Below are 12,001 nucleotides of genomic sequence, written 5' to 3'. Positions count from 1 at the left end.
ATATGGGGCTGCCATCTCGGGTCTGCCTGAGAGAGAAGCTAGAGGATCCAGAACCAGAAGTGCCATTTTAAAATGTGACCCTGAAGTTTATTTTTGACAGATGGATTTTCTAGGCACAGAACTGTGTTATCTCTCTAATATCTGAACTCAATTTAAGTTTGATCTATAAGATTATTTTCATTTCAACCCCTTTGGACACTTGCAACAACAATATTTCCCTTCTCCCTACACGAATCTAATTTAGTCTTGCACTGCAACTCTGCTTAGAAAGCTGTTTAGTGGCAATGTTTCAGAAATATGAATCAAATTTTCTTGAGTGAAATAAAATTAGCTACCCAGGAAAGGATAATCCACTTTTCTAGGGGCAGTGATTCCATATTTTAGGTAATGGTTCTAAAATACAATAATAATCATCATAATAAAATGGTTCTGTGATACAGTGGGTACTGATAGCAAGCAGGCTATCAGAGGTAGCCTTGCTGTCTCTGAATATGCCAAAAATGACTGCAAGCATTAGCTGGCTCACAAAGCTGTGCACTTACACCACAAATCTCAGAACTTCCTGACATCAGGAAGCGAAGGAAAAAGACGGCAGCCTAATAGCTGAGGGTTTGGTCCCAGGGCTGGCTTTAATTTGCAGAATGCTCCAGTGCCACATTAAATGCTTTTAAAATGTGATTTGAAGGATTTTCCTCTTGTTTTTTTCACGGTGCAAAAATATTTCAGTGAAAATACAACAACACATCGCGCTGGGCATGGGTGCTCAGTGTCTTTGCAGGGATAGGCAAGAGGCTTGCTGTCCCCAACCCAGTGAACCAGGGGTCCTCTCCTAGACTATTCATGTGGTGACATGTAAGGAACATGGAATCGTGTGCTCGCTGTCTTCAGGCAGAAGGGGCAACCTCTTCCCTCTGGCAGGAAGGAGGAAGCTCCTGGAGGATGGCAGAAGACCCAAGTGGGCTAGTCCAGCTAACCACTGGCAGCTCCTCCTTTTCTGAAGCAAGGAGTCTTCCTTGAACCGTGATGGCAGAGGAGCACCATAACTAAGGCTTCTATGGGATGTTATTTACCACTAACTGCAAGAGCAATGTTGCAAGAGCCACCACGTGAAAGGAGCAGTATGTGACACAAGAACTAAAGTAGAAGATAGGAGAAGAATCAAAAGGAAGATTTTTTTCCTGGCCCTTTAAAGTTTTCCCTATGCTATGCCCCCTTTTTGCACCTTCTCTCTAATTCCCATGGCTTTCCCCTCCCAAAGCGAAGACGCAACAGAGTCTGCAGATGTCTGGTTTCTCTAAGTGCCTTCTGATCTTCTGAGCACAGACTGCTCAGGAGGAAACTCAGAGGCACGGCTGGTCAGGCAAGTGTTTACAGAGAAACAAATCTGAAGTAATTAAATAAACAACAATACAAACATTGCACTGCTCTCCACTTATGCTGGCTGCTGCAGATTGGGTTCCTTCATGTAATGTTTGCCCAGGAGCTGTGATGTATCACTTGATCTACTGTAAGGACTCTGTTCATCCACCCCGAGATTGGCCAAAGGCTGCCAGCTCTCATTTACACTGGACTGAACAAACTGGCAGAAGGTATTCCTGAGCTATTAGAGGCAGGCTTTGCCTCTACAGGTTCTAACTTCAGTGCTCCAGGAGACTGAAGTAGAAAAGCAGATGAGACACTGCGATCATGAGGTATGGTTGGACTTTATACTTACACTTTGGAAAAATATTGACGACCTTGAAACCTGTTCTTCAAAGGAAAGAAACAGGACTGAAACCAACCAACCACCAACAACATCAAAATAATAATAATAAAAAAAACTTTGCTGGCATTGGGTTCATCTCCACTTAAGGGTGTCAGAATTAGAAAAAAGAGGTAAGCTCAAAAATCAGGGCCAGGAAGACGTGAAGCTGCAGACCCCTATGGCCAGGTAAGTTCTAATACTCTAAAATGTGACTGCTACTGAGGATCAGGAGAATGATTTATGCTTTAAAACAGCCTGCGTAAAATCAGACATGGACAAACCTCACTTGCAGTAGCCCAGACTCAGAGAACCCTTCATCTCAAGGTGATCAAATACCTCCTTGCACTGCACACCCCTTCCCAGTGGCAAAACGCTCAGTGATGCTATGTAATAATATTGTAAGTGGGTCTTGTGGCTTCAAGTTCTCTTTTGCCTGTGGATGACACTGAAAAAAACATTTTGGTTAAAACAAATGCATCATGCTCCCATAACAGCTTATGAGTTTTGTTGTTGTTGTTGTTGCTTTTCCTTTAAAATCCTTCCTAGAGAAGTACTTCAAAACCAAGAAGCGCTAGTCCCAGCCTGTTGACAGGAGGGCAACACTTTCAGTATCTGTCCCAGGGATGAAGGACACACAAACCCCTAACCCTCACACTTGTTGCAGAAAACCTTCAGCCGGTGAGACCACACCATTTCCAGCTTCCATTCAGCTGAGCAAGCAAAGCCAGGAACCCATTAATTTGCTGCATGAGTTATGGTTCCCTGCAGCACCTTTTGTTCACTGTCAAGGTTCTGCAACAATGACGAATGCAGCTACACTCAGCCCCAAACTCCAGGATTTGATATACTAAATCATTCCAGATATTAAATGTCTCGGTGATAAGCCTGGCAAATGAATTCCTCTGGAGCCGACACTTTGTGCTGTACACGAGGCAGGAGAGACTCCCGGTACAGTCCCATGTCGTCTCCTAGAAAATTATACGGCTTGGTAGCACTGCTGCTCCCAGGAAAGAAACCAGAATCCCAGGAAAATTGACGCAGTTTCCAGTAGCCACTCAAAGAAGCTGCAAATCTGCATAAATAACTGAGGCAGCAGAAGGCAGTGTGGGGAATTAGGAGCTCCCCACTTATTCCTATTTTAATAGCAGGAGCTGTACATGCATATAAAATTTCCACTTTCCCTAGTAAATAAACCGAGAAGACTGCACCAAAATAAACAAACAGAACCCAGCCAGAATGCCTAAGCAGCAAGACACAGGCAGGTTTCAGCCGTATCCTCATCAAGCTAACTATTAATCTTCCTTGTTTAAAAAAGATCTCACTTCAGCCATGGCACACCAAAGTCCAGAGAACTAAATAAATTTAATCTCAACTAATTTGTAAAGAACGTGTAACTTTTCCAAGGAATCCTAAACCAAAGCAGATTAAGGCATACTGAGGGTGGAACGAGTCATGCTTCAATTTTAATTTCTCAAAATCACCAACAGATACATCACGGTGGTTAACACTGGGAAGATTTTGCAAGCTTCATAAACAATCGCGGCATTAGCCATTATCACCCAAGTACAAATTAGTTTGACCTTTTCAGCTTTCTCGTACCGGGCGTCCTTTTTTCCACTTGACTTGAGAAAATATCGAGTCAATCCAAGTTCTGCACTCGTCATTCTCAGATGTATTTGACTACTGTTTTTCCCTCCATCTGCAATTACAAGAGGCCCACCAAACACTGAATTCACCTGAGCAATTCTCGCACTCCAAGCAGCACGTGACTGTGGCTCTGCAGGAGGGACCCAACCTTGTGCTCAGCAAAAAATATTTGCTTTTTCCATCTCTGCCTCCCTGGTAAAATGAAGAAAATGTGCGATACGCTCCTTTAATATTTATGGTGGGGAGTGCTGGCAAACAACACGAAAACCAGGCAGCAATTGAAGCAGAAACATAGAACAGTGTGAATGACCACGGCTCTCACGGAGCTCCGTGCCTCCAAGAGGGGGGTCAGCGGTGCTTTAGTCCAGCACTGCGGATCACCCCACGGAGAGAGGAGAGCTTCCTAAAGCATTTTCCACCTCTCCCAAGTGAAGGAGCTGGGAGCAGAAAGTCACCTTGTGCATGAAAAAAGCATGACAGGATGCATGAATGGAAAGGATTCTCGGTGCCTGTCCCTCTCGCATGCACACCTTACCTGCCACCGACAGGTGCCCACAATAACGCAGAGCTGGCAAAGCAGTGTGGACTTCTGCTTGGATTTCTGGAAGCCCAGACTAACACTGAGCATCCTTAAGACACGAGCACATCCCCAGAAAGCTTTCTTACAAATCATCAGGGGAGAGCTGCACACCGACAAAGCTCCCTGGCGCCGTGCACCTCCCGGGTCAGCCGCTCCGCATCGGCTGGGCACTCAGCCCCCATGGTCACTGATTTCTGCCAGGTTTAAAATCATCCCTCTTGAATCATCGGCGCTTTCTAACAGCACGTCTGACTGCACTGGCTCCAGCAGAGGAAGCCTCGTGAGGTCTCAATCATCTCGGGTGGAAATCAAAAGAGCTGGGGAGGAGCAGGGAGGGCAGTGCCGGGTGAGAGGACCTGCTGCATCGGGCCGTGCGAGTGAAGACAGATAGCAGCAAGTACAAAACGCTGGGCAAAGCCGGGGTAAACTGCAGAGCGGAATGGCTCTGTGGGTTAATAAAGAATCACCGCCCTGAAACATATCGAGGAGAAAAGCGATGCACTCGTGTATGCATTCTGCAGAATTACAAATCCTGAGAAAATTACACTGGGGAAATTGTGTGCTGGGGGTCATAGGTTCCTGCAGCAGCTGGGAGGGGCAGCAGCCCCCCCTAAATCCCCCCCAAACCTGCGAGAGTGTGACAGCAACAAGGCAGGGCTGGGGGCTGAGTGCTGCCCCGGCGGGATCGGGCTCAGCCCAGGGTGGGCACTGCCACAATCAGTGGCACAGTCCTGCGGGGGGCTGGGGGAAGGAAAGCCCCAGTGAGCTGTTTTTGAAGCAAAATGCAGTGAAATACAATAGGCCATTTATTCTGAGCAGAAAACATTTAAGACGTGGGGAAAAAAAAAAAAAAAAAAAAAAAGTTACTGAAATGTGGCTAGAATAAGAACAAATCTAACCCCAAATAAATTGCATGGAGAAATCACCGATCTGATGTATTTACACAATTCATATTTACTCGTGCATATCAGGGCCTGAACTGAAATCCAGTGTTGTACACTGCTAAGAGCTGATTCTGTCTGAAATTACTCTTCTGCTGTACTTCATACTTCATTCGTTTCTCCTTCAAGCTATACATGCACAACAGAGGGCATTATACATCTCCCTAATTGAACAATACAGATCAATTAAATATGAAAAGTCATTCTTGGACTAAAACCCTCTTAGGCAAATGTTCTGCTCTTATGCTAAGTAACTCTTTTTAGAGCTTGGAGTTGAGTGCTGTTCAGAAGCTTTTTTCAAAAGACTGGGAGACAAAGACCAAGAAGATTCATTCATTCATTCATGACGAGGACACGGAGCTTTTGCCTCCATTTCACAAGAGCAGGGTAGTAATGATAAAAAAAATACTATATGATGAAAGCTATTTGGTACTCTGTACAGGAGGTGAAGCACCCTCATCTGCTTAGCACTGAACATGCTTCTCAAACCCATCTTGTGGGTCACACCAGTTAACACAAGTACGGTTATTCAAATAATAATATGGAGATGGATCCACATGAAATGAATTTCTGCATTGTCTGTAGCCCACCAGCTACAGTATGCTCTATAAAATGCGGGAGTCCCACCCAAGATCCAGGAGCAGAAGATGCAGCACATTAGCAAGTAATTCACACTCTTGATGGTGTCAGATACCTGGACATCAATACTGGTGTAAGCCTCCCCGACAGCAGCTCGGCACTACGGCAGTGAGCCATAGGGGATGGTTATTTTGCCACTGACCCACCAGTACACGTTCTTCACCAATGTACAAAACTGTACTGTAAAAGATTGTTGATGTAAACCTGATGCAAACCTAGAACAGCTAAGGTAACAGAACCTGGCTCAGGGTTCGGAGCAGAACCCAGTTTTTCTCTTGACTGCTAATTAGCAAAGCTCAGAAAGGGGGAAATGGCCCAAAGCATGGCTGGGAATGAAACTGGGAAAAGATCTCTGCTCAGGGTTTTACAGCTATCACCGAAAATAAGTGCAAATGGAAGATCAGAACCATTAACATACAGCCAGGAGCAGGGAAAGCAGCAGTCAGTAAATACCCTGTTGACTTTCACAGATGGCTAGTTGGGCTTTCACATTCCTATTATTGGAAGCATAGAGATGGAAATGTGTTTAATTGTTTGAGTATGATGTTGTTTGTGAGTCTTCCCAAATAATACCCTCTTATCTGCATACGAGTTTAATAAACCATGCACTTAGTGTGCTGTTGAAAAATACTGATAGGTTATTGCTATTCAGTACTCGAAAATTAAATTACCATTCATAATACAGGTTTTTCCATTACAAACACAAAGTATGGTATTTATTCCCTTTCTTAGTCTAACTGACTAAGATGACCCGCTGAACCTTATGTAGATGGGGTTTAAATACTGCATCTCTTCATTGGCTAAACATTTATGTAAATAAATTGTAAACACAGATTTTGTGCGAGGCCTACAAAGTTCTTCCACAGATAGGGTTTAGAGAAGAGAAGACCAATTTGGAGTTTGAAGCAGGTCATCTCAGGACTCTCTTGCCTCCTGACCAGCTACAAATGCCCACTGCAACAACGTATTTTGCCCAAGACCTCACTGGTTTAATACATGACCCTGTTTTAGGGCAGCAGGTCCCAGCACCTCGGCAGTGTCCCTTTGCTGGGTGCAGCCCCCTGCCATCCCCAGCACGTTGGTCTGGGACACTGGCGGAGGTGTGAAGGGCACCAATTTGGACCGTGCTACTGGTAAGCAAGGTTTGTGAGGGAGAAGGAACATCACATTAAAAAAAAAAAAAAAAAAAAAAAGCCTAACAGTTGGTCTTTCAGCCACATCCTACAAAGAAGAGTGGGAAAAGCCCTCATGAGATAGTTAAAAACAAACATGTCCAACGAGTCCCACTGAAGCCTGGCTCAAAGCCTCTGGAAAAAAATAAAAGGAGAAAAGATGGTAAAGTACCACCATGGTAAAATTTATTTGTGTTCTGTCTGCATGTCGATGCTCAAACCCCGCACCGTACCACTCTAGGAGCCCTGATGGAGATCTGATTCTGCTCAACTGACCTTTTTTTTTTTTTTTTTTTTCCTAAATAAATATGAAGTCATTCCTCAGGAACGTTAAATTTTCAAAAGTCCCACAATGCATTTTAGGAGAGCTTGGTGCTGGAAATATCAAAACATTTATTCATTAATAAAGATGTTTGGCCATATCTGAGACATCTCCAGCCAACTTTCAAGTAACAGAGCATCAGCTGCTGATCAACTGGGAGCTTATGGAAGGCTTAATAGAAGAAATAAGTGTTATAGAAGCATGTTTTTGAAACTGATAGTTATTTAACACAGTTTTAAATAAATCCTTGTAAAGTCAATATAAAAAATATAATAGTTGTAGATTATTTCCTCGAGTTCCCATCACATTTTTTTTAAGTGGTAAGCGTGTCACTTACTTTACTGAAGTCCACATGCTGATACAACTACGCTGTGATTAGATATCACAGGGGAAAAAAATTACATTGCAGAGTCAAAACTTGCTCCTTAGGCTTTAACTTCCTAAATATGAATCATGAATATGGATTACAAAATCACTACATTAATTGTTCTTAAAATGCTTTGACCCTCTTGGTCCTGAAGGTCTGACTTTTGGTGATTTAACTCAGCAATTCAAAGACAGAAAACTCTTTCTTTTCCTTGCTGTCATGCTGAAACAGATTTTTATCCTACAGATTAAGATAAAAAGTGACTGCTTGTATCTAGGGAAAAGCAAAAGATGAAGTTATTTCCCAAGTACAACACATACAGCACTGGAAACACTGTTTGGTGCAGAAAATATTGTTGTCTTAGCTCATAATGAAACACGAACCTTGTTTATGTTAAGACTGTAAGCAGATTTGACACCAGAGTTTTTATCCTAATATCAGCATTTTGGGTGGATGATTGTAGGGGACAGGGAATAGTGTATTCTCATGAAACATTAAATTGGGTGGATGGCATCATTATATATTTGCTTTGCTAATAATAAAAAGAATGAATCACTACTGTCATGATATTCATATTTATATTTGATTAACCACTGTAGCAGATAACAGTAAAGATGTGTGCAAGTTTAAATCTTGGCAGCACGCCTGGATTAGAGCTCCGGAGTTGACATTTGTGGATTTCATGTGATTCATGTTACTTCCCTGGGTTTGTGATTACCTTCCTGTCAGGGGCTGCGCATCACTCATGCAGCAAGCAGCAGACTCACAATTTCTGCATTTGAAGGAAAACTCCCAACTGTTGCACCAAGCCCTGCTCGAAATAAGCACGTCCTCTGTGTAAGAACAGGGCTGGGCGACGGGTCACAAGCAAAATCAAAGGCAGCGCGAAAACAGCTTTTACAGGGACATTACTGGGTCATTTTAGGCCACGGACGGAGGTGTGGGAAGAAAACCCAGACTTGCTCTAATCTAGCCCGGCTAAAAATAGAGCTGTGATGATTTATGAACTTTCAAACGCAGCAGAGGACCCGCACGCAGGAGCAGCCTCTCCTGCGGTGCCTGGGCTGGGGACTGTGGTCAGGGGGGGACTGGGGGGAGGCTGATGGGAGCTGTCCCAACCCCACCTGTGCGGAGCCCTCTGGGGGTAGCGCCACTTCCAGAAGCGGAGGCTTTTGGAGCCCACGAGAAAAAATGAAAAAGCTGTGCTCTGGCCATCCTGGGGCTGGCATCCCTCCGGCTCTGCCTCATCTCTACCTCTGGTGTGGGTTTGTTTGTTTGTTTTTAAATCAAGCCAACTAAGCAGAACTGTCAGACAAAGCCAACTCCCCAAATCAGGGGGAATAAATTACTTGGTAATTTAAATTGGTAAATTACCAGAATATAAAAGAAAATCCAAAAGTTTTGCATCTTTGGCAGAATTATACAGGAGCTTAAAAACTACACCTGTTTTCATAGGTGTCCCCGACAGGTTAACACAGACAAGTATTTTAAATCAAGGCAATGTTAATCCCACAAACTGTAAATGCTGAGGATTGGATGGGGATATCAAGGAGAAATACTTCTGTACAGCAGGAGGTGTGATTTGGGAACCAAGGAGGGGTTCTCTCACCAGTCTCTTGCTGTCTTGCAGTGCCACTGCTTTTGCCTCTGGAACAAACACTCCGCAGCTGGTGCTGGAAATTGGCACTTGGGGAAATACCCAGTGGATTAACACTTAAAATTCAACTACAGCCACCACACGGAAGGTCCCACAGACCATCCAAGAGGGCTTGTGCCACAGCGCTGCCAAAGGGGTCCCTGTGGTCCAGCATGGGGACATGCCAGCATCCCCCCACCCAGGGCACACTGAAGGCACACTGCTCCTTGTCTCAACCCACAGGGACCATGGGCAAGGGGCTGTGGGGCTCCAGACATCACTGATAATGCACCAGGGCACCGGTCATGTACAGTTCAGGTTAGAAAGAAATATTGTTTCACCCTGTTTAGTGTTTGGATGCTAAGGGAGAAGTGAGGTATAGCAAGGTAAGCTTCTCTTCTGCTGTCCTTCACATCCAGTGCATACAGCTCATCTGCAGGTAGATCAGAACTAGCTTAAAATTCTGGGAACAGTGGATGGACTAGAAGAAAGCTCAGCTTCACTGCAGCAGGTATGCACAGGGAAATTCCCAAGTCACCCGAGTTTTGCCAGGCTCATTCGACTCCAGCTCTCAGCAGGCACACCGCGCTGTACGCCTCCAGGTTGGCTAACACACGGGGCAGAACCCCCCGGGAGCCCCAGGATGGGTGCTGTTTACAACGACACACAAAGCTTTTGGTGTGGCTTCCTACGAGGGGTCAGTTCACCTGATGGGAACTGATGAAAAACCTCCTAAAATCTGGCAAAACCCTGGCAGAGGTATTTAGCTCAGCCCAGAGCTGAGCGCGGTGAGGAAGGGGTTGCTGCACCCAGCAGAAGCCATTGTCTAAAGCAGGCTGCTCTGGGAAAATTAGCAGTGTGCACACCCCTAAATGAGGCTGTACAGCAAGTAAAAGAGGGATTAGCAGTGTAAAGTAAGTCCTTTTGGTATTAGATTAAAGGGGGGAGGTGACTTTGAAGGATTATTTAAGAGCCATTTAAGCAGTTTTCAGGGACTTACAAACGCAGGGTAAAAAAAAGCGAGCTCGCCGGGGCCAGCAAAGAACCCAAATGAGTGTCCTGGCCGGGAAGGCAGCAGCAGGGGCTTCAGGAGGAGAGGCTGGAGCGGATTGGCCCCGAGCGCAGCAGCGGGGCCCCGCTTCCCACGGCCACGCGGGGCGCAGCTGCGGGCGGAGCGGGGCCGGAGCGCGGCGGGGGGCGGCCGGGGATGCTCGGGGAGGCCGGGGGGCACGGGGAGGCTCCGGCACCGGGCGGCCGGGGGCTCCCGGCTGTCCCTGCCCTCGTGGAGCGATCGACCTGCTAGGACGAGGGTCCCGAGCCGAGCCACGTAAACAGGGGGATGCGCCAGAGCAAAGATAAAACCCGGCTCCCCTCCACAGCGAAATGTTCCCCGTGTTCCCCGCACCTCGGGGCGCCTAATCAACATGCTGGCTCTTAATCCTTTGCCCACATTAATCCAGCGAGAGGAAATGAATGCGCTGCTGCAAGACATCGGGCTGCTTTATTAAACCCTCCTCGCAGAAACCAGCCCCTGCTTAGTCTAAAAGGTGATGGATAATTAGTATGTAAGATACAGACTAATTCCACTTGTTATGCAAGCTGCATCGTTTAATTTGTAGTTTAGAGAGCAAGTCACTCCTGTCTGGGATAAATAAAACAACATGCTGCATTATGTTGCTCACGACACGGAAGCAACATCAGCCTGGAGAAAGCCAAAGAAGCCAAAACTCGAGCAGAAGAACGGTGGCTGCATCAAGCAAAAAGTTATGCATGCATTTCTGCCAGCCTGCCAGGGAGCATCCCTCCGGCGGCAGAGCCGCGCACACCCCCCGGCCCCAGCCCCACGCTCCCCACCGCCGCCCCCAAGCCCCCCCAGTGCCGGCTCTGCGCGACCCCGGCTCTCCTCCCGCATCCCCACGGAGCATCCCCGGCGGCGGCGCTCCCCGAGCCGCTCGGCATCGCGGGGGCCGCTCCGCACCCCGCAGCCGGTTCTCTCCTTCATCCCCGATTTCATTTCCACCCACCTCAACCAGCCTCCCTCCTCCCGGCGCAGAGCTGCGCTTACCTGGCCGGGGCGGGGGGCATGCTGGGCTGTGCTGGGGTATGCTGGGCTGTGCTGGGCTGTGCTGGGCTCGGTGGTCGCCGCCTGCCTGCCGTGCGCGGAGCCCCGAGGTGCGCGGCTCCCGCAGCAGCCCCGCGGCCGCAGCATTGAGCGGCAGCGGCCGGGAGCCGGGCAGCTCGGCGCAAACCCCACCTCCCAAACCTGCGCCGTGCACGGGGGGCGGGCGGAGGAGCGGCGGGTGCGCGGCCGCCCTTAACCCTTCTCCCGCCCCGCTCCCCGCAGCACCGCCGCCGGGGCTCGGCCGGGCACCGGGCTGCTCCCCCCGGCCGAGCGCTGCCTGATACAGTCCCGGTGCCAGCAACCGGGGAGCCGAGGGTCCCTCCCGGTGCGGTGCTGGGCACCTCACTGCTTCACCGAGGCTGCCTCCGGTTGCGCTGCCAGCTTTGCCGTAATTGCGCTCACTCTTCCCGAGCTGCCTCCCTCCATCTGCCCAGTCCGCCCTCTCCTCTCATCCCCTCACTGACCCTTCTCGTCCAAGAAAAGAGAGCGTTTTGGGCAGGGAGCTGAGCCCACGAGCTCCCACCCGTGAACCCCTGCAGCCCCCTCACCGCCGCTCCACCAGCAGCCGTCCTGCGCTGGGACCTTCCCCAGGGTCGCTGATGGGGGTCTCTACTTGTCACTGCAACGCAAATAATGAGCCACGAGCTGCTTCGAAAGTCAGGGTTCGGGCTTAATGAGCAGAGTGATTTAAAGGCAGAAAGAAAAGCGAAAAATATATGTAGAACGGAAGGTGGGACCTACCTTTCCCCCTGTCCTGGAATATCGTACGGGGAAGTGCTCTTAAATGACTGTGCAAAAAGTGCCTTTCGGTGCAAACAGGGTACTCAGCCT

At 47.9% G+C, this 12,001-nt stretch overlaps 1 protein-coding gene across 3 annotated transcripts in view; it reads right to left on the bottom strand.

Annotated features, from left to right (window-relative positions):
* CNTN4 (contactin 4) overlaps positions 1–11,794 on the bottom strand; it is a 294,079-nt gene extending 282,285 nt beyond the window's left edge. The window contains exon 1 of one of the 3 annotated variants that reach the window (XM_035337706.1): positions 11,719–11,794. The gene's annotated coding sequence lies outside the window, so the exon portion shown is untranslated. Of the gene's footprint in view, positions 1–11,113; positions 11,509–11,718 lie in introns of those variants that run through there. The other 2 variants (XM_035337710.1, XM_035337704.1) reach the window with 2 other exon arrangements.
* Between the last annotated feature and the right edge of the window lie 207 nt (positions 11,795–12,001).

The sequence above is a fragment of the Oxyura jamaicensis genome, chromosome 12, assembly GCF_011077185.1.
Source record: "Oxyura jamaicensis isolate SHBP4307 breed ruddy duck chromosome 12, BPBGC_Ojam_1.0, whole genome shotgun sequence".
NCBI lineage: Eukaryota > Metazoa > Chordata > Aves > Anseriformes > Anatidae > Oxyura > Oxyura jamaicensis.
Note: the sequence above shows the minus strand (reverse complement) of the source record. Positions and strands in the feature narration are given on the sequence as shown.